The 20,887-nt window shown below is 41.5% G+C and overlaps 1 long non-coding RNA gene across 3 annotated transcripts; it reads left to right on the forward strand.

Moving 5' to 3' along the window:
• The first annotated feature begins 1,764 nt into the window (after positions 1-1,764).
• Positions 1,765-20,524, forward strand: Gm39404. Of its 3 annotated transcripts, none has more exons than XR_871020.3 (3): positions 1,765-9,516; positions 9,756-9,978; positions 20,447-20,524. It is a non-coding gene; the product is annotated as a predicted gene, 39404 (long non-coding RNA). The 3 variants fall into 3 exon arrangements; XR_871022.1 differs by lacking the exon at positions 20,447-20,524 and having other exon boundaries at positions 1,765-7,005; positions 9,287-9,516; positions 9,756-12,001; XR_871019.1 differs by lacking the exon at positions 20,447-20,524 and having other exon boundaries at positions 9,756-12,001.
• Positions 20,525-20,887: the final 363 nt, after the last annotated feature.

Here is a 20,887-nt window from a genome sequence, read left to right on the forward strand (position 1 = left end):
GACCAGGCTGGCCTGGAACTCAGAAATCTGCCTGCCTCTGCCTCCCGAGTGCTGGGATTCAAGGCATGCGCCACCACGCCGGGCTGGGTGCTCTCTTTACACACAAGGCCTCTATGTGAGGATGTGATTTGGGCCTTGGAATTGAGAAGAGTTGGCAACACAGACTGGCACACAGCACCCCCATGTTACCCGTTTCCTGTGCCTATGGAGGACGTTGCTAGTTGGTCCAGTCTGGATGTGACACTGCATAAATTGCCTTCCCTTTACTGTGCTTTTAATGAAAGGACTATTTTAGTGTATACTTTGGTCTGAAGCTTAGTCTAGTAATTCACATGCCGACCCTTTGTACATATCCGGTAATGCACCCCTGGAAGCAGCCTTCCTTTTACATTTCATTGGATAACCAAGACAAGGAAATGCTTATCCATCTGTTACTTTAGTCTGCTTATATCACCACGGCCAAACAGCATAGAGCATGGCTTATTTTATCATGGTTCTAAGGCTAGAAGGTCTCTAAGATAGGATCCGGCAGAGGATGACCCTCTCACTGTGTCCCCCACATGATGGAAAATGACAAAACAACTCAGTCTCCAAAGGAAGTCACATATGGTTAGAGATTAATCCTAAATATACTGGGGTAGAGGGGCACAGCCAGTTCAAAACATCTTGAGCCCTCTGGTCCAGGAAGGACTGGCAGTCATTCTAGAAAATTTCAACCTGAACACAGTAGAACAGCATGTTCTTATTGTGCCAGCTGATCCAAAGAATTCCAGGCCGGGGAGGACCAGGTCAGACCAGTGAGATGTGACACTACTGAGAGGACCCAGAGCAGATTCTGAGCCATGAAATGCCAGAAGAATGATGTTCAGTTAAAAGTGCAAAGAAAGACGAGGAACCCAGTTTCAAAAGCTGGCTAAGGACAAATGAGGACTTTGCCCTGACTCACTTCTTCAGGAGGGCCTCTTGGGAATCCTACAGTGGAAGTCCATGAATCCTGGAGAGTCCTTGGTCCTGGAGAGCCCTTAGCCCTGGAGAGCCCTTTCCCGGTGACATTAAAGCCTCAGGATGCAGCCTCCACACTCTACAGAAGGATTGGCTCTGGCGAATGCTTCTGTCTCATCATTCTCTGCCCAGGTTGGTTGTATAGCACATCTGCCTTCACATGCAACTGGAGTTTAGTCCATCTCCCCCCAATCCCTGGCACATCCTCCTCTGTTTTCCTTGCTTTCTCACTATTGCCTTCTTAGTTTCCTCTCTTTCTTCATGAATCACTTAGGAAAATACTTTGCCAAGGATTAAGAGAGGGGTAGAGAGATGCTTCAGTGGGTAAAGTGCTAGATGCACAAGTATGGCCTGAATTCAGATTCCTGATGCCCACAGAAAAAGCCAGGCTTGGTAGGATGTTCCTCTAATCTTGGTACTGGTCCGTAGAGGGAGGAGGACCCCAGAGCTTCCTGCACAGCCAGTGTGGCTGAATTGACATGTCCCAAATTAAGTGAGAGACAGTTTCTCAACTAACAATGTGGAGAATGACCTAACACAAACCTCTTCACCTTTTCAAGGGTGCACACAGAGGGGAGGTAGAGAAAGAAAGATAGGCAGACACACAGAGAGAAAAAGAGAGACAGACAGACAGACAGACAGACACACACACACACACACACACACACACACACACACACATACACACACAAAGAGAAACAAGAGAGACAAACACAGAGAAAAACAGAGAAAGAGACACACACACAGAGATATAAAAAGAGACAGAGATGCATAGAAAGAGAGTGAGAGAGACAGACAGAAACACACACACACACACACATGCATGCAAGATTAAGGGGCACCTCTATGTATTCCAGTTTTCCTTGATGGGGTTTATGTAAACTAGTCCATAGGCCTAGACTCAGCTTAGATGTCAAAGTGCGTGGGAGAAGTGGACCCAAAGCATAGCACAGACTATACAGGCTGCTGCTACTCTCTGCTCTATAGGAGTCACCAAGTGTCTTTGAATAGGAAAGACCAGCATATTCTGAAAGTCAGACCTCGTCTAGGATCTCGGGGGAGATAAGATGAAAGAAGAGAATGGTGAGTTTGGGATGGGATGAGGCTTTGGTGGTAAGAGGTGAAATTTGAGGGTCCTGGGCTTGGGAAATGCACTCGTAATAAAATCACTGAGTCCTCTCCTAAATGGGGGAGTAAACAAGAAAGCCCCTATGCTATGGCACTGATTTCAACACATGGTCAAAAGCAAGAGAAACAGAAATAGAAAACCTTGCTCAGAGCTGTGTAAAATAAAGTAGGTTCTTTTGCAGAGCAAAAAACCTTCCTGACATTATCAGCACTGAAGGACTGGTGGATCCCTTGTAGCAACAGAGCAGAACGCTTTCTCTTGTCCAGCCTTGCTCAGATCACACTGGGCTGTTTATCATTACTGGAATATTGCAGATTCTCTGATTCTGTATAGCATCATTGCAGGCACGGATACCAAAAATAGAGAATTAGTTGAGGGAAACCAGTGTTGAAATGCAGAGTCTATGAATTTATGAGATCTGACTATAGGTGCCGGGTCTGAGCATAGCAACTTCATCCCCGAAGGCAAAGGCTGCCTGCCTACTGTCAGTGAGGGTGACCTCAGCTTTCCAGCATTAGCATCTTGGGTCCGACTAATTTGCATATGAGTGGTATTAGCAAGGATGAAAAGATAATTCTTAGGAGAAATGACTGCAGAAAGGAGCATTTGTCAAAGAGAACAGATGATAGGTTGGTCCAATGCCGCTTCTACTGTAGGGTTCACGTGTTTGTTTTGTTTTATTAACATCTATCTGTTGTTCAGAATGATGGATTTCATTTTGGCAATGTTATAACATAAGTTGTGTACTTTTCTTATTTTGCTCCCCCATCCATCCCTATCTCTCTCCCTCTTTCTCCTTCTCTCTTTCTCTATCTCTTCCGCTGCCTCTCTGCCTCTCTTCCATTTTATTGTTAAGTTCGCATGCTTAAGTGTTGAGACTGGCCAGAAACTGTAGATCCCATTTGACTCCTTGACGTCACAGGAGAAAAGATTCACATCTGGAAGATGACCAAGGGATGCATTCAGCATCTCGCCGGCAAAGGGGAGAGAACACTCCCATGTGGAAGGTAAGCAATGGCCTCTCACCTAGAGGAGCAAGGGTCTCTGAGGAATTCACATGCACATGTGTGAATGGGGCACAGTATAAATAAGACAGCTCTTCATGGGATCGCTGTAACAAGTACGAGAGTGAGAAGAGGATCCTTTGGTTGATCTCTGTTATCTCAATGCTGTGTGTTTATATTGTTCATTCTTCATCTCACAGCTCTCAGCAGTTTTGAGATCATAAGGTCAATATTACTGTGATGTCCCTCCAAAGTCCATTATTCCTGGTTGGCCTCTTTGGGCAAGGAAGGGCTGCTCAGATGCTCTATCTGCCAAGGCACACTGCTTGCCCGATTCAGAGAGATACTGAGGCCTCCAGTGAGATTTTCTGAGTCCTCTTGTGTCCAATGATTACTCCAGAAGGACAGAATGAAGTGTTTGGTGCTTTCATCTTGCCAGGAATGAGACAGAGTTGGGTAGAGTGGGGTTGGGTTTATTTTTAGGTTCAACAGTTAACAAGCTCTGGCATCTTTTTGCTCTGAATGCTAAAGCCTGCCTTGACACCAAATCCTGGCCTGAGGACATTCTCAAATTTTTTATGAAGTACTCAAGTTCTCTGGAGGAACAGATCTTTCCAAACTGCCCTGTGAGCTGGGCAGCAAAGGCCCCTGCTCTGACAGCTTGGCTTGAAGAACCTGCCTATCACATATATCAAGTTTCAAAAATTCAGATATTTGCTAACTCATAGAGCAAGTGAGAGTTATATGAGGGTCTTAGGAGCTAAGATGGGACTCTGCCCAAGCCAGAGGGGATGCAGAGCTGAGAACTCTTACCTTCAAAAATGGTGGTGTTGGAGGACAGGAAGATTGGTGAAGAAAAATAACCACTTTCTTCCTTTGTTTTAGAAGCATTGGGCATTTGGAGAGGGGGAAGATGCTACCTTCAATATGACCAATGGCTCAATGCAACTTTCCACCTGGAGGGCCTCTCCTACAGGAGAGTGTTCACACCAGGAAGATGACCAAAAAGCAGATGCACCTCTAAACAAGAGTGCCTCTCTCACAGGAGAGACGGTGTGCTCACATGTGGAATGGAGCTTATCCAGGTCACTGAGCTAAAGCCTGGTTCATCCTCTTGCCGTGCCAGCAGATCTGCACAGGTCAGAGGGGGCTGACCCTTTAACCATCACATCTCTCGGAGAATGTGTCCCAGAGTGGTCAGGAGGAGTACATTGAAACAAGGTGCAGGCTCACCTGTGCATTTTCCAGTTCCCACACTGCAATGTGGAGAAGGTTAGTTCCTGACTCTGAGACTCCAGCCATGGCCTGAGGCCTTATGCCAGCAAACTGCCCACCTAGAATGGTGTGGCTACTCACCCTACCCACCCTTCTGGATCTGATCTCTGTAGTTGGTTTTTTAAGGCTTCCCTGGCAAAGCACCACAGCCTGGCTGTCATACCAACTTCAATTGCTTTTTCACAATTCTGGAACTAGGAATCCAAGATCAATATATTTGAGGGTTAGTTTTTCCCCCAGGCCTCACTTCCCAGCTTGTAGATGACTGCCTTAGTCCTTACTTGGTCTCTCTCCAGGCACACAGATCCTTAGACTCTTTCTTTTCTTATGAGGACACCTGTTGTATCAGGTTAGGAACCAGTCTCACCATTTCATTATCTCCAAACACATTTACCACTTGAGTTACTAGGGTTTCGGTGTCAGTATATAAATTCTGAGGGAATATAGTTTAGCTCCTAATAGTCACTTATTGACTATATGACTGGCAGAAGTTAAACTTTCTGAGCCTCCATTTTTACAATTATGAAATGGAAAGAGAAATACCTACCCTACGAGGCTAGTGAGGCCATTTCAACTTACACTGCTTATAAATAAGCCAAAAATCCTTGAGTCCTCAGGTCACAGCTTGACTCTTGCAAGGTTGCTGAGCATGCATATCAAGTGTAGCTGGGTTACCCAGCCAATCTACTGAGTCTGTGTGGATAGACAGATGCAGGGTAACATTAAACAACAGCAAGAAAGAAAAGAACATGGCATTTTAAGTAATAGTTTATGCATATTCCTTTTCAGAGAATCTATATGTGGAATTTCAGTCTGTGGGAAGTACTCTATACAAATCCAAAAACGAAAGTTATAATAAGTTCAGGTATTAGAAAATGAGACAAGGCTGGTTTTCATTTTGCTGCAGTATTTTTTTCCCCTTTCAACACTTTAATTTTAGAGTGAAGCGATTCAAATTATGTTCCCTAATGGTCTTTGGTGTGCATTTTACAAATTGAAGGAAGAACAAAACAGAAGAGAGAAGCCATTGCTATAATGGGTTTCATTTTTCTTCTTTCTTTTTTAATCTAATGTTTTGAAGTGCTTTCTCATGGGAATAGAAGTTCCTTCACGAAAGCTGAAATGAAAGGGAAGAATTCTCCACACAGAGAGGCTCACAAACACATTTCCAATCTCATCTCCATGCACAGAATAGGTTTTTGCTGACCTGCCATAGGTCTGTGAGCCTCGTGATGAAGGTTAGCTCAAAGGGAAGGTTTCATCTCAGGGAAACAGAGGAAGTCTGCTCAGAAAGAACTTGCTCTTCCTTCTTGCTCCTCGACTGGCAGAGCCGATGATTCTGTTTTTCCCAGAGGCCTATAGGGGACAGGGTTGAGAGTAGTAGCTGCTGAGGCTACACCGGAAGCAGATGTTTGCCCAGAAAGATGTGTCCTGGGATGAGCGGGAACAAAGGTGGGAAGGGAGTCTGTGGGCGACAGGCTCAGGGATATTTTTTTCTGATCAGTTGTAGGACATTTTGAGGACTTCTGACCTGTGTTTGGAGATCTCTTCCCTTCCTCTTAAGGTTATTCTGCTGTTCTTCGGCTAACTTCAAGAGTTAGCTTGCTACTACTCTACCTGCTGAGGCTGAGGCCAAGGTCTGGCCCTGGAAGATGTTAGCACTTATTCACGGTTCTCCTCAGTTTTGCTCAAATCCAGATAATGTTTCAGATCCTTTCTAAACCACACGGAGTTTGACAGATACAGTACAGGAGCCCAGCTGAATTTAAAGCTTAGATTAATGGTAATGTCTTAGAGTATGTGATCATTTTTATCACCCCTACCACCGAATGCTTGACGCTACTAGCAAAGATCAAAGGTTCATTTTGCTCATGGGTTTAGAGGCTTCATTTCATCATGGCAAGCAGCACAGCAGAGCATCCTTCATCCTGACAGGCAGGAAGCAGAGCAGTAGTCTGACCAGGGCAAGATACAGCCCCTCAAGGAAGGCTTCCTCAAGGAAGATCAACATGCCACAGTTCCGATATTTCCTTGTAGTCAGTTCAAAGTTTAAATGCATCAATGGCTATTTGTATGTTTTCAGTCTGTCTAATAAAGGCCCTAAATATTATGACCCAACTTTGTCTTTTGAGCTTTTTGTGTGGTTTTGTTGTTGTTGTTGTTTCTTTGTTTGTTCTTGTTTTATTATTGTTGTTATTGTTTGTTTGTTGTGGTTTTTGCTAAGTTTTCTTTCCTGTTTGCTTCCCCCCAAATAAGCTACTAACCCTGGATTCCCCACAGCAAACTTTGCAACATGAACCCTAGTCCAAGCAATTTAATGTGTCTTCTTTGAATGCGTTGGTAAAGAAAGAGGAAGTTCAGCATTGCCAGTAGTGGGTGGCTAAAGCTGGGTCCTGTGGGAGAAATTCTGAGAAACAAAACCCATTTGTCCAGACTGTGGGCAGAAACAGCTGGGCTGTTTACATACCAACTGTGCTAGTTACTAGCTGAGGGCTATTTGGAGTGTTAATCCTTTCATGTCATGTTCACAGGGAGGAGGCATGATCATCTGGGCATCTAAAGGAAAGATCTCAGGTAGAGAGCAGATGCGGGCAGGTAAGAGCATCCTGGCAATAGAATATCACCATGCCCAGGGAACAGGGACAGTGGTAGCTGCTTTGGACACCTTTTCTCCTTTTTAGGGCCCTTCTCTTTGCTACTGTCAGACTCTTGCCATCTTTATCCTCGCTGCCCTTTGTTCTACTCAGACTGTAACTTAAACTGGGAATCAAGACCTCTCGGGAGGTCATAATTGAACGTGGGATCATGGAAGGCTGGCACAACATAAAAGATTTATGAACGGACAGCTGCCCCAAATTAATTCGACATCAGTAGTGCGTGGTGAATCCAAAGTGTTTCCGCTGGCGCTCACCTGTGTTACATCACCTGACATCCCTGCAGCCTTGGTGCGGAACACAGAGCATGCGCACTTCACACTGCTCCTGCCCACACAGCAAGCAACTCTAACAAAGGCAATCAGCCTGAACCACATCTCTCCAGCTCAAGAGTGCTATATGATGTGTGTTGCAGTATTTTCACTATTAACACAAAGTCTCCAGCTCTTATAATAATTCAATAATTTAATTAAGGAAAACAAAACTATTTTTTATTGCAATTCATCAACGTGTAAGCATGAAATTGTTATATCACTGAATTGGGTTAAGGGGTCAGAACATTATGATTTTAAAAATTGCTGTTTGTGGAGCTGGAGTGTTTGCTAGTTAGGAGTGTTTACTGGCCATCCGAGCCCTGGTGTTAGACATCCAGTAAGCTCATATCATGATTCACAACCAAGTGTAACTCCAGCTTCAGGGAATATGATGCCCTCTTCTTGATTCTGAGGGTACCTGTACTCACATGTAAACACATCTGCACACAGATACACACATGTACACATAATTTTAAGGATAAAATAAATCTTTAAAAATGCCTGTTACTGACTAATGTTTCACTTAAAAAGATCATTCAATGGACTTGGCTGGGAATGTCTGAAGTGGTCCTAAAGACTTATGCCTTCTGCACTATGTATTTGTGAGGAATAGTGTCCTCAGCATTGATGATCACTAAATTCAAGTATCAGTCAGCTCTGAACAATGCAGAAAATGCTCTTTGTCCTGGAGCATCAAATACTCAGCCAAGATTTAGTTCTTTAAGTAAAAATTAATAAGCACATCCAAATATTAGTAATTTCAAATTGCCATACTTAAGACAGATTTCCTGCCAATTTCATTATGTATTAACATTGTATTAAGCTTTGCCCTAAGAAGCAGGCCTGTGAGAGGAAGGGGTCAATCTAGAGTCCTCTTTGACAAGAGGTGGAAGGAATGGGCTTTGATGCCCTCCTCATCACCTTGTCCCTCACCACCTATGGCAGGCAGGAGAGCTGGCCCTGAGGTCACGAGAACAGAACTGGCCTCATCCCTCAGCAGCTGCAACAGTAGGGAGAGTGGACCCTGCGCCTCACCTGGGCAGCACGATAGAGCTGGCCCTGGAGGTAGGAGAACAGGAGAGTTGTCCTGGCCCCTTGCTGGCTGAGGCATTGGATGAGCTAGCTAGGGCAGTGCTGGAGAGCTCTCCCTGGTGACATGGGGAGTGCAGGAGAGCTGGCAGGCCCAGGTCCAGGGCTGTGAGTTGGCCCACACCAACATCTACCTCATTGATGAACTGCTGGCTCATGTGAGTGGGCTGTACCTACAGATCCACAGCTGCCAGATCTCCATGACACAGGGCAACAACAGGATATTGGGGAGGAGTCCCAGTGAGGAGCCAATACTAGCAGAAGCCAGAGGCCTTGAACCAGACCAGTGAGCCATTGCAATGAACGTTAGCAAGCAAAGATGTATGGACAAAAAGATGCACTGTGGGACACACTGTGACACATTGCATCTTCCACAATGAAATTTTTTTCACCCTTGTTTTTGGGAGGAGGTTGCCAGGTGGAGGGCAGGTAGGAGGGGGCAGAGAGATGATTGCGATTGGGGTGCAAGATGTAAAATTCACAAAGAACCAATAAAAAGTTTAAAATAACAAAAAGGGAGAATGGGCTTTTCTCCTTCGAGTGGCCTGCAGTGACCAGCCTGATGCTCTCTTGACTCAGAGAACCTCACAAACATGCAAATCATGTGTGCTTAGTGGTAACACTTGTAAAATTCCCAGGGCTTTTGGGATTCTGCACATCTGAAAGTCTACATGAACATATCACTTTAAAGAAGTAATCTATGCCAATCCAGTGGTACCACAGCAGACTTGGTCGGTGTGTCCAGGCCAAATTGGGGGGGGGGGCATGAATGGACAAAATGTTAGTGGCCCAAAAAGAATGTGAGTTTTTGCTACATAGGCTTGAAAATGGAAGGAGGAACTGAAGGCTTTAGGCAGATGCTCTGGTCACTGAACACATCCAAGTGAACAAAGCTCTCAGGGAACATCACCAAACCTATGGAGCTCAAGATCATACTGACCCACGTAAGACCTATCCTCTGCCACACTAAGATGATCCTCTGAGAAGGAAGACAGAAGGAAAGGAGCCTGCATCCAAAAACGAGAACCATGGGAAACTGGCGGAGCAAGGTGAATGGTACAGTAACCAGCTCAGCATGAGTGAAACCACATACATACGTACACAATACATACATACATACTCATACAAACATACATACATACAAGCATGTATACACATATACATACATAGATACAAACATGCATATACGCATACATGCATATGTACTGATTTTAAAATAAAATAATATCTTTTTAAAAAGTAAGGATCTGGTCAAACTAAAAACTCAATAACTTCTTTTATTTTTCAGAGAAATGAGGTCCCAGGGCAGGTTGCAGCTCCCTGAATTAGAAAGATATACAATCAATCAGACTGTAAGAACTCCATCCTACTGGAGTGAAAGCTCAAGCAGAAACCTCCCTGAGAGATGGGCTGTACCTGAACTTGGAAAAACTGAAATTGGTAAATGGCTGGGGACTCAGCGGGGACACATTGTTGAAGAAACATAAGTCAACAAACCGATTGAGCTCAAGGTCAGTCGTCAGGCACCCTACACTTTGTGAGTTTGATTTCCAGATTCCCCAGCGCATTGTCACAGTAAATACTGAAGCAAAACCACTCCATGCTTTGGTGGAAGGAGGGGAGACAGAACTCTTGATGTCTGCCAGAGCTGTCTGTTCTTGCCAAGATCAGCATTTAGGAGAATCGATTTTCCCAAAAGCTAAACGGATGGGTTTTATCAGACTGTAACCTATCTTAGGGAAGGAAAAAAAAAGGACCCTCCCTCAGTCCCATCTCCTCTAGCCATCCTACCTCACCTCACATGAAGAGAGCCTGAGAAGGACTGGTGGGGTTCATAATCCAGGGAAACACACTCCCAGAAAGGTTATAATATAACCACGGGAATACAGAAGATGCCTTGTCCTGCACCATCTCACTGTCTTGCTGCTAAAGGTCTGCTTACCAGTTCAGTTCCTCTTCCCTAACATAAGAGTAGCAATCAGACACCACAGTGTATCTGGAATTATCAGATCAGCAATGTTTCTTGTAACATTTTAACAGAAACAGTGTAGTTTTGTTGTATATTTATGGATGCAGTGTGATGCATTTCAACTCAAGTATACAAATTAGTAGACAAAGGTAATTGGTATTTGCATCACCTCAAGAATTTATCAAATCCCTCTAGAGTTGAAGCGTTTTTGACAATTACCCTGAGAGAGTTGGGGAAAGTATAGAAAACCCAAGAGTCGATGAATACTGTTAGCAGAGGGATTCAGGCAGGAGTTCTACTACAGACTCTAACTGAGAGGCCAGAGACCAAACCACTGATAGAAATGACAGACAAAGACAGTCTTTACTAGGCTCACTAGTAACTTAGACATGATGAAGGAAGACTCCCTAAGCTTAAACGTACAAAATCAGTAAATTCCCAAAATGAAGAAACAGAGAAAATGTCTGAAAAAATGAAAGTAGCTGTACAACTACCAAAGTCATGAAATGCATGTGATGAGATCTCAGGAGAGAGAACAGGAGGTGGAGAAGCCACTTTGAAATAGTGGCTAAAGACATTCCAGCCTAGAAGCCATCCTTCCAGAAATCCCACAGAAAACAAATCAGTGAAACCAAAGAAAGAGAGCGAGAGTTGGGCACACTGACACACATATGTAACCCTAGCACTCAGGAAGTTGAAGAGAGGGATTGCGAAGTTGAAGGATGCTATACTTCTCAATCGCAAAATACCAGCCTGAAATACAGAGTGAGGGCCTGTTCCTAAACAAAAACAACAACCAAAAGAAAAAAAATCAATAAACTATACCTCGTCTTACATACTAGTCAGCTTCCCGTTAGTGTAACAAGAGACCTAAGGTAATCAATCGAAAAAGAGGAGGCTGATTTTACCTCACAGTTGGAAGTTTCTACTCTATGGCTTTGGAGCATATGAAGCAATCCGTCATAGATGGAGCAGGTATCCAAGGAAGCGTGTGACTCTCAGACAGGCATGAGGTAAAGACAGAAAGGAAGAGACAAAAGTCCCTTAAAAGCTGTCCCCCGAAGACTAGAAAGCTTCTTATAAGATTCCCATCTCTTAACATTTCCACTCACTCCCAATCGCACCAGGCTGAAGACTAAGCCTTTAACACCATGGCACCCGGGGGAAAGCCCAGACAGTATAACAGTGTAGCATTCAAATTCAAGAAAGTCAAAGCTAAATAAGTATCCTGGAAAAGGTCTGTGGGGGAAAACACACCTGTGCTGGTTTGAATGAGGTGACTCCCATAGTCTGGGGCATTTGAGTGTCTGGTCTTTAGTGGGTGCTGCTCTTTGGGTTAGTTTAGGAAGTAGAGCTTTGCTGGATGAACTGCATCACTAGAGGTGAGCTTTGAAAGTTTAGTGACTCCTATCACTTCAAGTCTATTCTCTGCCTCATGCTTAAGGCTAGGGGTGTGAGCCTCGAGCTGCGGCTGCAGCCACCGTGCCTGCTGCCAGCCTGCTCCACTCTAACATTAAGTCTAACCCTTGAGAACTATGAGCCCTAATAAACCCTTTCTTCTCTAAGTCTCCTTGGTCTTGGTGCTTTATCCCAGCAGTGGGAAAGTAACGAGTGTCCCTTCCCTACAGAGGACAGGAGGGAGCAGCTGTATTGACTTCTCGAGCCCATGTAAACAAAACCAGATAGCCACGACTAGTGTGAAAAAATAGGGACATCAACAGAGTCCCCACCTGAGAGATGCTCCCACAAAAGTGAAGAAGAAATAAAGCCTTCTTAAAAAAAAAAAAAAACAAAACAAAACTTGAAGAGATTGGTTGTATTTAGGTATAACTTGAAAAGAGGCAGTAAAGCAAGTTCTTCAGAGAGAAGGAAAATAGTAATGGCCAGAAACTCAAATCTAAAGGCAGAAGAGCACAGGAGACAGAACAAGGAGGAACAGGTTAAAATAAATGCGTGTGATTCTTAAATGATCTAAAGAGATAGAAGTGTTAGCAATGCGTTCAATTATGTGTGATGTGTATCACCGAGATGAATGGTCGCAACACTGGAGGAGATAACAGGGAGAAACTAGGAGTACTCTGTAATTATGAGGAACTTGCGCTGACAGAAGCACTGCCTGTTATTTGAAAGTGGGTATCTTAAAGATAAATCACAAACCAAGGAGTAATCACTAAAATTGATTGCTAATGAGATTTCTAAATTGAAATACTAACAAAGAATAAAGTTTGAAATCCTACAGTACTTAATAGGGACCACGAAAGGGAAAGACTGGAGAAGAAAAGTAGGAACAAAAACAAGGGGAACTAGTAGAAAACAGTAAAAGAGAAATATATCAAACTGCATCAATAGTCACCTTAAATACCTCTAATCTAAATACACCAATAAAAAAGTTTATCAAAGTGAATGAAGAATATAACAACTGTATGCTTTCTATAGGAATTGCATTTTAAATATGAAAATGTTCATTGATTACAATTAAAATATAATAATTATAATTATAATTATAATAAATTATTATAATATAAATATAATGATAATTATAATTAATATGCTAAGCGAACAAGACAGTGCTGACTTGAGGCATTAGGGGTAATGGTGGCATTATGTATCAAGGCTGCAAGAAGACAATCCATCTTTAATGTGATTGGGGAAAGAACTGTGTATCAAGATTCATGCAGCAAAAACTAACAGATCTGCAAGGACAAAACAGATGAAGCCACTATTATAGATGGAGACCAGTGGCTCTCTATCAGATAGGGACACCTCCTGGGCTGGCAAGATGGCTTAATGGGGAAAAGTGCCTGTTGCCAAGTATGTGATCTAAGTTGGATTGCTGGGATTCACATGCTGGTAAAAGAGAATCAACTCTGGTAAGTTGTTCTCTGACCTCTACACACATGCTATGGCACACACAAATATTTAGATAGATAGATAGATAGATAGATAGATAGATAGATAGATAGATAGATAGGTGATAGATAGATAGATAGATAGATAGATAGATAGATAGATGATAGATAGATAGATGATAGATAGATAGATAGATGATAGACAGATAGATAGATGATAGATAAATAGATAGATAGATAGATAGATAGATAGATAGATAGATAGGTGATAGATAGATAGATAGATAGATAGATAGATAGATGATAGATAGATAGATAGATAGATAGATAGATAGATAGGTGATAGATAGATAGATAGATAGATAGATAGATAGATAGATATAGATAGATGATAGATAGATAGATAGATAGATGATAGATAGATAGATGATAGATAGATAGATAGATAGATAGATAGATAGATAGATAGATAGATAGATAGATAATAGATAGATAGACAGATAGATAGATAGAGGATTGATCCTTCAGGCAAAATGTTAATATGGACATGGTTGAGCAGAACAACAGCATATGTCAACTAGATATAATTGATATTATTTAGAGTTCATCCTCAAAAAGAAAATTACATGCTCTTCTCAAATTTACATGGAACTTTCTCCCAAATAGTCCACACTGTGACCCATAAACATCCTTAGTAAAACTAAGGAAATAGAAATCATATAATGTTGGCTCTTAGCAGTGAAATTAAACTGAAAATCAATAACAGAATACTATATAGAATAGTCTAAAAGTACACAAAAAAATAAGTAATGCATAAATGACAGCAAATTTAAATTATCTTGACATAAATGAAAATGAACCTTATCAAAGTTCATGCGGTAACTGGGAAGACGTTGTCAGTGAACCTCGTTCTTAACATGGGAACCAAAACTTTATTTTTTTTGTTTTTTTTTTTTTAATTTTTTATTAGGTATTTAGCTCATTTACATTTCCAATGCTATACCAAAAGTCCCCCATACCCACCCACCCCCACTCCCCTACCCACCCACTCCCCCTTTTTGGCCCTGGCGTTCCCCTGTACTGGGGCATATAAAGTTTGCAAGTCCAATGGGCCTCTCTTTCCAGTGATGGCCGCCTAGGCCATCTTTTGATACATATGCAGCTAGAGTCAAGAGCTCCGGGGAACTGGTTAGTTCATAATGTTGTTCCACCTATAGGGTTGCAGATCCCTTTAGCTCCTTGGGTACTTTCACTAGCTCCTCCATTGGGAGCCCTGTGATCCATCCATTAGCTGACTGTGAGCATCCACTTCTGTGTTTGCTAGGCCCTGGCATAGTCTCACAAGAGACAGCTACATCTGGGTCCTTTTGATAAAATCTTGCTAGTATATGCAATGGTGTCAGCGTTTGGATGCTGATTATGGGGTGGATCCCTGGATATGGCAGTCTCTACATGGTCCATCCTTTCATCTCAGCTCCAAACTTTGTCTCTGTAACTCCTTCCAAGGGTGTTTTGTTCCCACTTCTAAGAAGGGGCATAGTGTCCACACTTCAGTCTTCATTTTTCTTGAGTTTCATGTGTTTAGGAAATTGTATCTTATATCTTGGGTATCCTAGGTTTTGGGCTAATATCCACTTATCAGTGAGTACATATTGTGTGAGTTCCTTTGTGAATGTGTTACCTCACTCAGGATGATGCCCTCCAGGTCCATCCATTTGGCTAGGAATTTCATAAATTCATTCTTTTTAATAGCTGAGTAGTACTCCATTGTGTAGATGTACCACATTTTCTGTATCCATTCCTCTGTTGAGGGGCATCTGGGTTCTTTCCAGCTTCTGGCTATTATAAATAAGGCTGCTATGAACATAGTGGAGCATGTGTCCTTCTTACCAGTTGGGGCATCTTCTGGATATATGCCCAGGAGAGGTATTGCTGGATCCTCGGGTAGTACTATGTCCAATTTTCTGAGGAACCGACAGACTGATTTCCAGAGTGGTTGTACAAGCCTGCAATCCCACCAACAATGGAGGAGTGTTCCTCTTTCTCCACATCCACGTCAGCATCTGCTGTCACCTGAATTTTTGATCTTAGCCATTCTGACTGGTGTGAGGTGGAATCTCAGGGTTGTTTTGATTTGCATTTCCCTGATGATTAAGGATGTTGAACATTTTTTCAGGTGCTTCTCTGCCATTCGGTATTCCTCAGGTGAGAATTCTTTGTTCAGTTCTGAGCCCCATTTTTTAATGGGGTTATTTGATTTTCTGAAGTCCACCTTCTTGAGTTCTTTATATATGTTGGATATTAGTCCCCTATCTAATTTAGGATAGGTAAAGATCCTTTCCCAATCTGTTGGTGGTCTTTTTGTCTTATTGACGGTGTCTTTTGCCTTGCAGAAACTTTGGAGTTTCATTAGGTCCCATTTGTCAATTCTCGATCTTACAGCACAAGCCATTGCTGTTCTGTTCAGGAATTTTTCCCCTGTGCCCATATCTTCAAGGCTTTTCCCCACTTTCTCCTCTATAAGTTTCAGTGTCTCTGGTTTTAAGTGAAGTTTCTTGATCCACTAAGATTTGACCTTAGTACAAGGAGATAAGTATGGATCGATTCGCATTCTTCTACATGATAACAACCAGTTGTGCCAGCACCAATTGTTGAAAATGCTGTCTTTCTTCCACTGGATGGTTTTAGCTCCCTTGTCGAAGATCAAGTGACCATAGGTGTGTGGGTTCATTTCTGGGTCTTCAATTCTATTCCATTGGTCTACTTGTCTGTCTCTATACCAGTACCATGCAGTTTTTATCACAATTGCTCTGTAGTAAAGCTTTAGGTCAGGCATGGTGATTCCACCAGAGGTTCTTTTATCCTTGAGAAGAGTTTTTGCTATCCTAGGTTTTTTGTTATTCCAGATGAATTTGCAAATTGCTCCTTCTAATTCGTTGAAGAATTGAGTTGGAATTTTGATGGGGATTGCATTGAATCTGTAGATTGCTTTTGGCAAGATAGCCATTTTTACAATGTTGATCCTGCCAATCCATGAGCATGGGAGATCCTTCCATCTTCTGAGATCTTCTTTAATTTCTTTCTTCAGAGACTTGAAGTTTTTATCATACAGATCTTTCACTTCCTTAGTTAGAGTCACGCCAAGATATTTTATATTATTTGTGACTATTGAGAAGGGTGTTGTTTCCCTAATTTCTTTCTCAGCCTGTTTATTCTTTCTGTAGAGAAAGGCCATTAACTTGTTTGAGTTAATTTTATATCCAGCTACTTCACCAAAGCTGTTTATCAGGTTTAGGAGTTCTCTGGTGGAATTTTTGGGGTCACTTATATATACTATGATATCATCTGCAAAAAGTGATATTTTGACTTCCTCTTTTCCAATTTGTATCCCCTTGATCTCCTTTTGTTGTCGAATTGCTCTGGCTAATACTTCAAGTACTATGTTGAAAAGGTAGGGAGAAAGTGGGCAGCCTTGTCTAGTCCCTGATTTTAGTGGGATTGCTTCCAGCTTCTCTCCATTTACTTTGATGTTGGCTACTGGTTTGCTGTAGATTGCTTTTATCATGTTTAGGTATGGGCCTTGAATTCCTGATCTTTCCAGAACTTTTATCATGAATGGGTGTTGGATCTTGTCAAATGCTTTTTCTGCATCTAACGAGATGATCATGTGGTTTTTGTCTTTGAGTTTGTTTATATAATGGATTACATTGATGGATTTTCGTATATTAAACCATCCCTGCATCCCTGGGATGAAACCTACTTGGTCAGGATGGATGATTGCTTTAATGTGTTCTTGGATTCGGTGAGCGAGAATTTTATTGAGGATTTTTGCATCGATATTCATAAGAGAAATTGGTCTGAAGTTCTCTATCTTTGTTGGATCTTTCTGTGGTTTAGGTATCAGAGTAATAGTGGCTTCATAAAATGAGTTGGGTAGAGTACCTTCTACTTCTATCTTGTGAAAAAGTTTGTGCAGAACTGGAATTAGATCTTCTTTGAAGGTCTGATAGAACTCTGCACTAAACCCGTCTGGTCCTGGGCTTTTTTTGGCTGGGAGACTATTTATAACTGCTTCTATTTCTTTAGGGGATATGGGACTGTTTAGAAGGTCAACTTGATCCTGATTCAACTTTGGTACCTGGTATCTGTCCAGAAATTTGTCCATTTCGTCCAGGTTTTCCAGTTTTGTTGAGTATAGCCTTTTGTAGAAGGATCTGATGGTGATTTGGATTTCTTCAGGATCTGTTGTTATGTCTCCCTTTTCACTTCTGATTTTGTTAATTAGGATTTTGTCCCTGTGCCCTCTAGTGAGTCTAGCTAAGGGTTTATCTATCTTGTTGATTTTCTCAAAGAACCAACACCTCGTTTGGTTAATTCTTTGAATAGTTTTTCTTGTTTCCACTTGGTTGATTTCACCCCTGAGTTTGATTATTTCCTGCCGTCTACTCCTCTTGGGTGAATTTGCTTCCTTTTTTTCTAGAGCTTTTAGATGTGTTGTCAAGCTGCTAGTATGTGCTGTCTCCCGTTTCTTCTTGGAGGCACTCAGAGCTATGAGTTTCCCTCTTAGAAATGCTTTCATTGTGTCCCAAAGGTTTGGGTACGTTGTGGCTTCATTTTCATTAAACTCTAAAAAGTCTTTAATTTCTTTCTTTATTCCTTCCTTGACCAAGGTATCATTGAGAAGAGTGTTGTTCAGTTTCCACGTGAGTATTGGCTTTCTATTATTTTGTTTGTTATTGAAGATCAGCCTTAGTGCATGGTGATCTGATAGGATACATGGGACAATTTCAATATTTTTGAATCTGTTGAGGCCTGTTTTGTGACCTATTATGTGGTCAATTTTGGAGAAGGTACCATGAGGTGCTGAGAAGAAGGTATATCCTTTTGTTTTAGGATAAAATGTTCTGTAGATATCTGTCAGATCCATTTGTTTCATCACTTCTGTTAGTTTCAGTGTGTCCCTGTTTAGTTTCTGTTTCCATGATCTGTCCATTGGTGAAAGTGGTGTGTTGAAGTCTCCCACTATTATCGTGTGAGGTGCAATGTGTGCTTTGAGCTTTACTAAAGTTTCTTTAATGAATGTGGCTGCCCTTGTATTTGGAGCATAGATATTCAGAATTGAGAGTTCCTCTTGGAGGGTTTTACCTTTGATGAGAACGAAGTGCCCCTCCTTGTCTTTTTTGATGACTTTGGGTTGGAAGTCAATCTTATCAGATATTAGGATGGCTACTCCAGCTTGCCAAAACTTTAATTATGTATGTTAAAGAAGAAGAAAAATCTAAAACCAGTCATCTAAGTTTCTACATTAGGAAACTAGAAAAAGATGAGTTAAAAAAAAAAAAGTAAATAAACCCAAAGTAAGAGCATAAAGAGAAGAAATGAACATTACAGCAAACATTAGTGAAATCTTGAAAGAGACATCAATAGATACTGTCAGCAAAACAAAGCACTGACTTATTAAAATTTTCAATACAATCAATAAGCATGCAGACAAGATAAGTAAAAAAGAGAAAAGACATACATCCCAAGACCAGAGTGAAAGGATATTTCACCACAGACCTCTTTAACGGTAAAAAGACAGTAAATAAGTATCACAAACAACTCCATAAATACAAACTTGACAACTCAGAGAAGCAGACCAGTCCTTAAAAGATGAATGTGCCAGAGGACACAAGAAGAAACAGATAAGTAAGCAGACTAGCATCCAGTACACAGAGCCAGTCCTCAACAACCTTCCAAACAGAAAGCACCAGACTAAGGTAATTTTATGGGAATTTCTAAAAAATGTAGGAATTCTACCAATTTTCTACAATCTCTTCAAACCATAGAAGCAAATGGAAACGTGTTTCATAATTTTATCTGATGATTTTATATCAAATATTAAATAAGGCATTATCAGAAAACTGCAATCAAATGACTTTCATGAACAGAAGTGAAAAAAATCCTCATCAAATTTTTAGTAAACACAATGCAAAATAAATATGAAGAATTACATGTGATAACTAAGTAGGCTTGCTCAGGTTACAAGTTTGGTTCGGAATTTAAGAATGACTAAATATGCATCCACCACATGAACAGTCTAAGGAAGAGAAGGTACATGCCCGTAGCAATAGATACAGAAAGAGCATTTGACCTATGCAAAAACTAGCATCAAATCAGAAAAAGGAACTTCCTCTGCTTGCTAACAGAAGTCAGAACAAACAAACAAACAAACAAACTGCATAATAATGAGAGAGCTGCAACTTTCCTGACAAAATCAGGACCATGGCAAGACTATTTTCTTTTTCACAGTATTTTTACATTAATTATATTTGAAGTCCTAGCTAATTCAGCAAGATTAAAGAAGAAGTGGAGGAGGAGGAGGAAGACAAAGGGAGAGAAGGAAGGAAAAAAAGGAAAGGAAAGGTAAAGAAAGAATAAAGTTTGAGAGGGAGAAAAATATTCATTTTCAAGTGATAAGATTGTCTAAATATAGCAGAATCATAGAAAGAAAATTGGAACTAATTAGCAATTATAGTAAGATTGCAGGGCATAATTTTAACATAAATTAATTGTTTTCCTATATATCATCAAAGAACAAGTAGAATTTAAAATTAAAAACACATTTCCATTTACATTAATTTCCTAAGCAACTTCCACTTAGATTTAAATCCAACAAAGTAATAAAGGATTTATGAGAAAATTTGCAAAACTCTGAAGATGTTGTATTAGTTAATTTTCTATTCTTGTGGTAAAGCACCATGACTAAGGCAGGTGCATATGAGAAGAGGGATGCTGGGGTCAGGGGGCATATGAGAGCAGAGGATGCTAGGACAGAAACTGTAGGAGAGGAGGGGATATGGGACAGGAAGTAGCAGAGAGGACGGGATGTGGGACAGGAAGTAGCAGAGAGGACGGGATGTGGGACAGGAAGTAGCTGAGAGGAGGGGATGTGGGACAGGAAGTAGCTGCGAGGATGGGATATGGGACAGGGAGTTTATGAAAGTGAGGAATTCTGGGACAGGGCGTGTATGAGGAAGGGATGCTAAAATCGGGAATGTACAGAAGCTCTAGGCTTGCTGTTCAATCTTCTATAAATTTAAACTGCATTGAAAATGAAATGTATTAACTGAAAATATTTCAGTAGCAAATGTTTTGCTCTTACCTCCTCTGCTTCCATAGCCTTCCCCGAGGGCAGTTAACTCCTGAGGTGATGATAGCATGAGAGGTCTTTTACAACAACAAACTGAAAGAGATACCAAGAAAAAGTCACAGTCCGATCATAGCTATCTCTCAGTCACCTCACATTGGGTCAGATGATCTTCCATCAAGAGTCCTGTGTAATTCTGCCAAACTTATAGATCATTGCCTTGCTCAGTCAGCATCAGAGAAGCAGCCTCCTGCAGCAGATGGGAACAAACACAGAGAACACAGCCAGGCATTGCACAGGGAATGAGAGACTAGAGCCTACGTGGGATGTCTCTATCAAACCTCCTCTTGAGGTTCAGGGAACCCTGCAGAAGAGAAGGTGGAAAGAGCCAGAGGGGATGGAAGACACCAGAAAACAAGTCTCTCTAAATCAACAGGATTGCTGGGCAGATGAACTCACAGAGACTGAGGCAG

The sequence above is a fragment of the Mus musculus genome, chromosome 9 (genome assembly GCF_000001635.26).
Source record: "Mus musculus strain C57BL/6J chromosome 9, GRCm38.p6 C57BL/6J".
Lineage (NCBI taxonomy): Eukaryota > Metazoa > Chordata > Mammalia > Rodentia > Muridae > Mus > Mus musculus.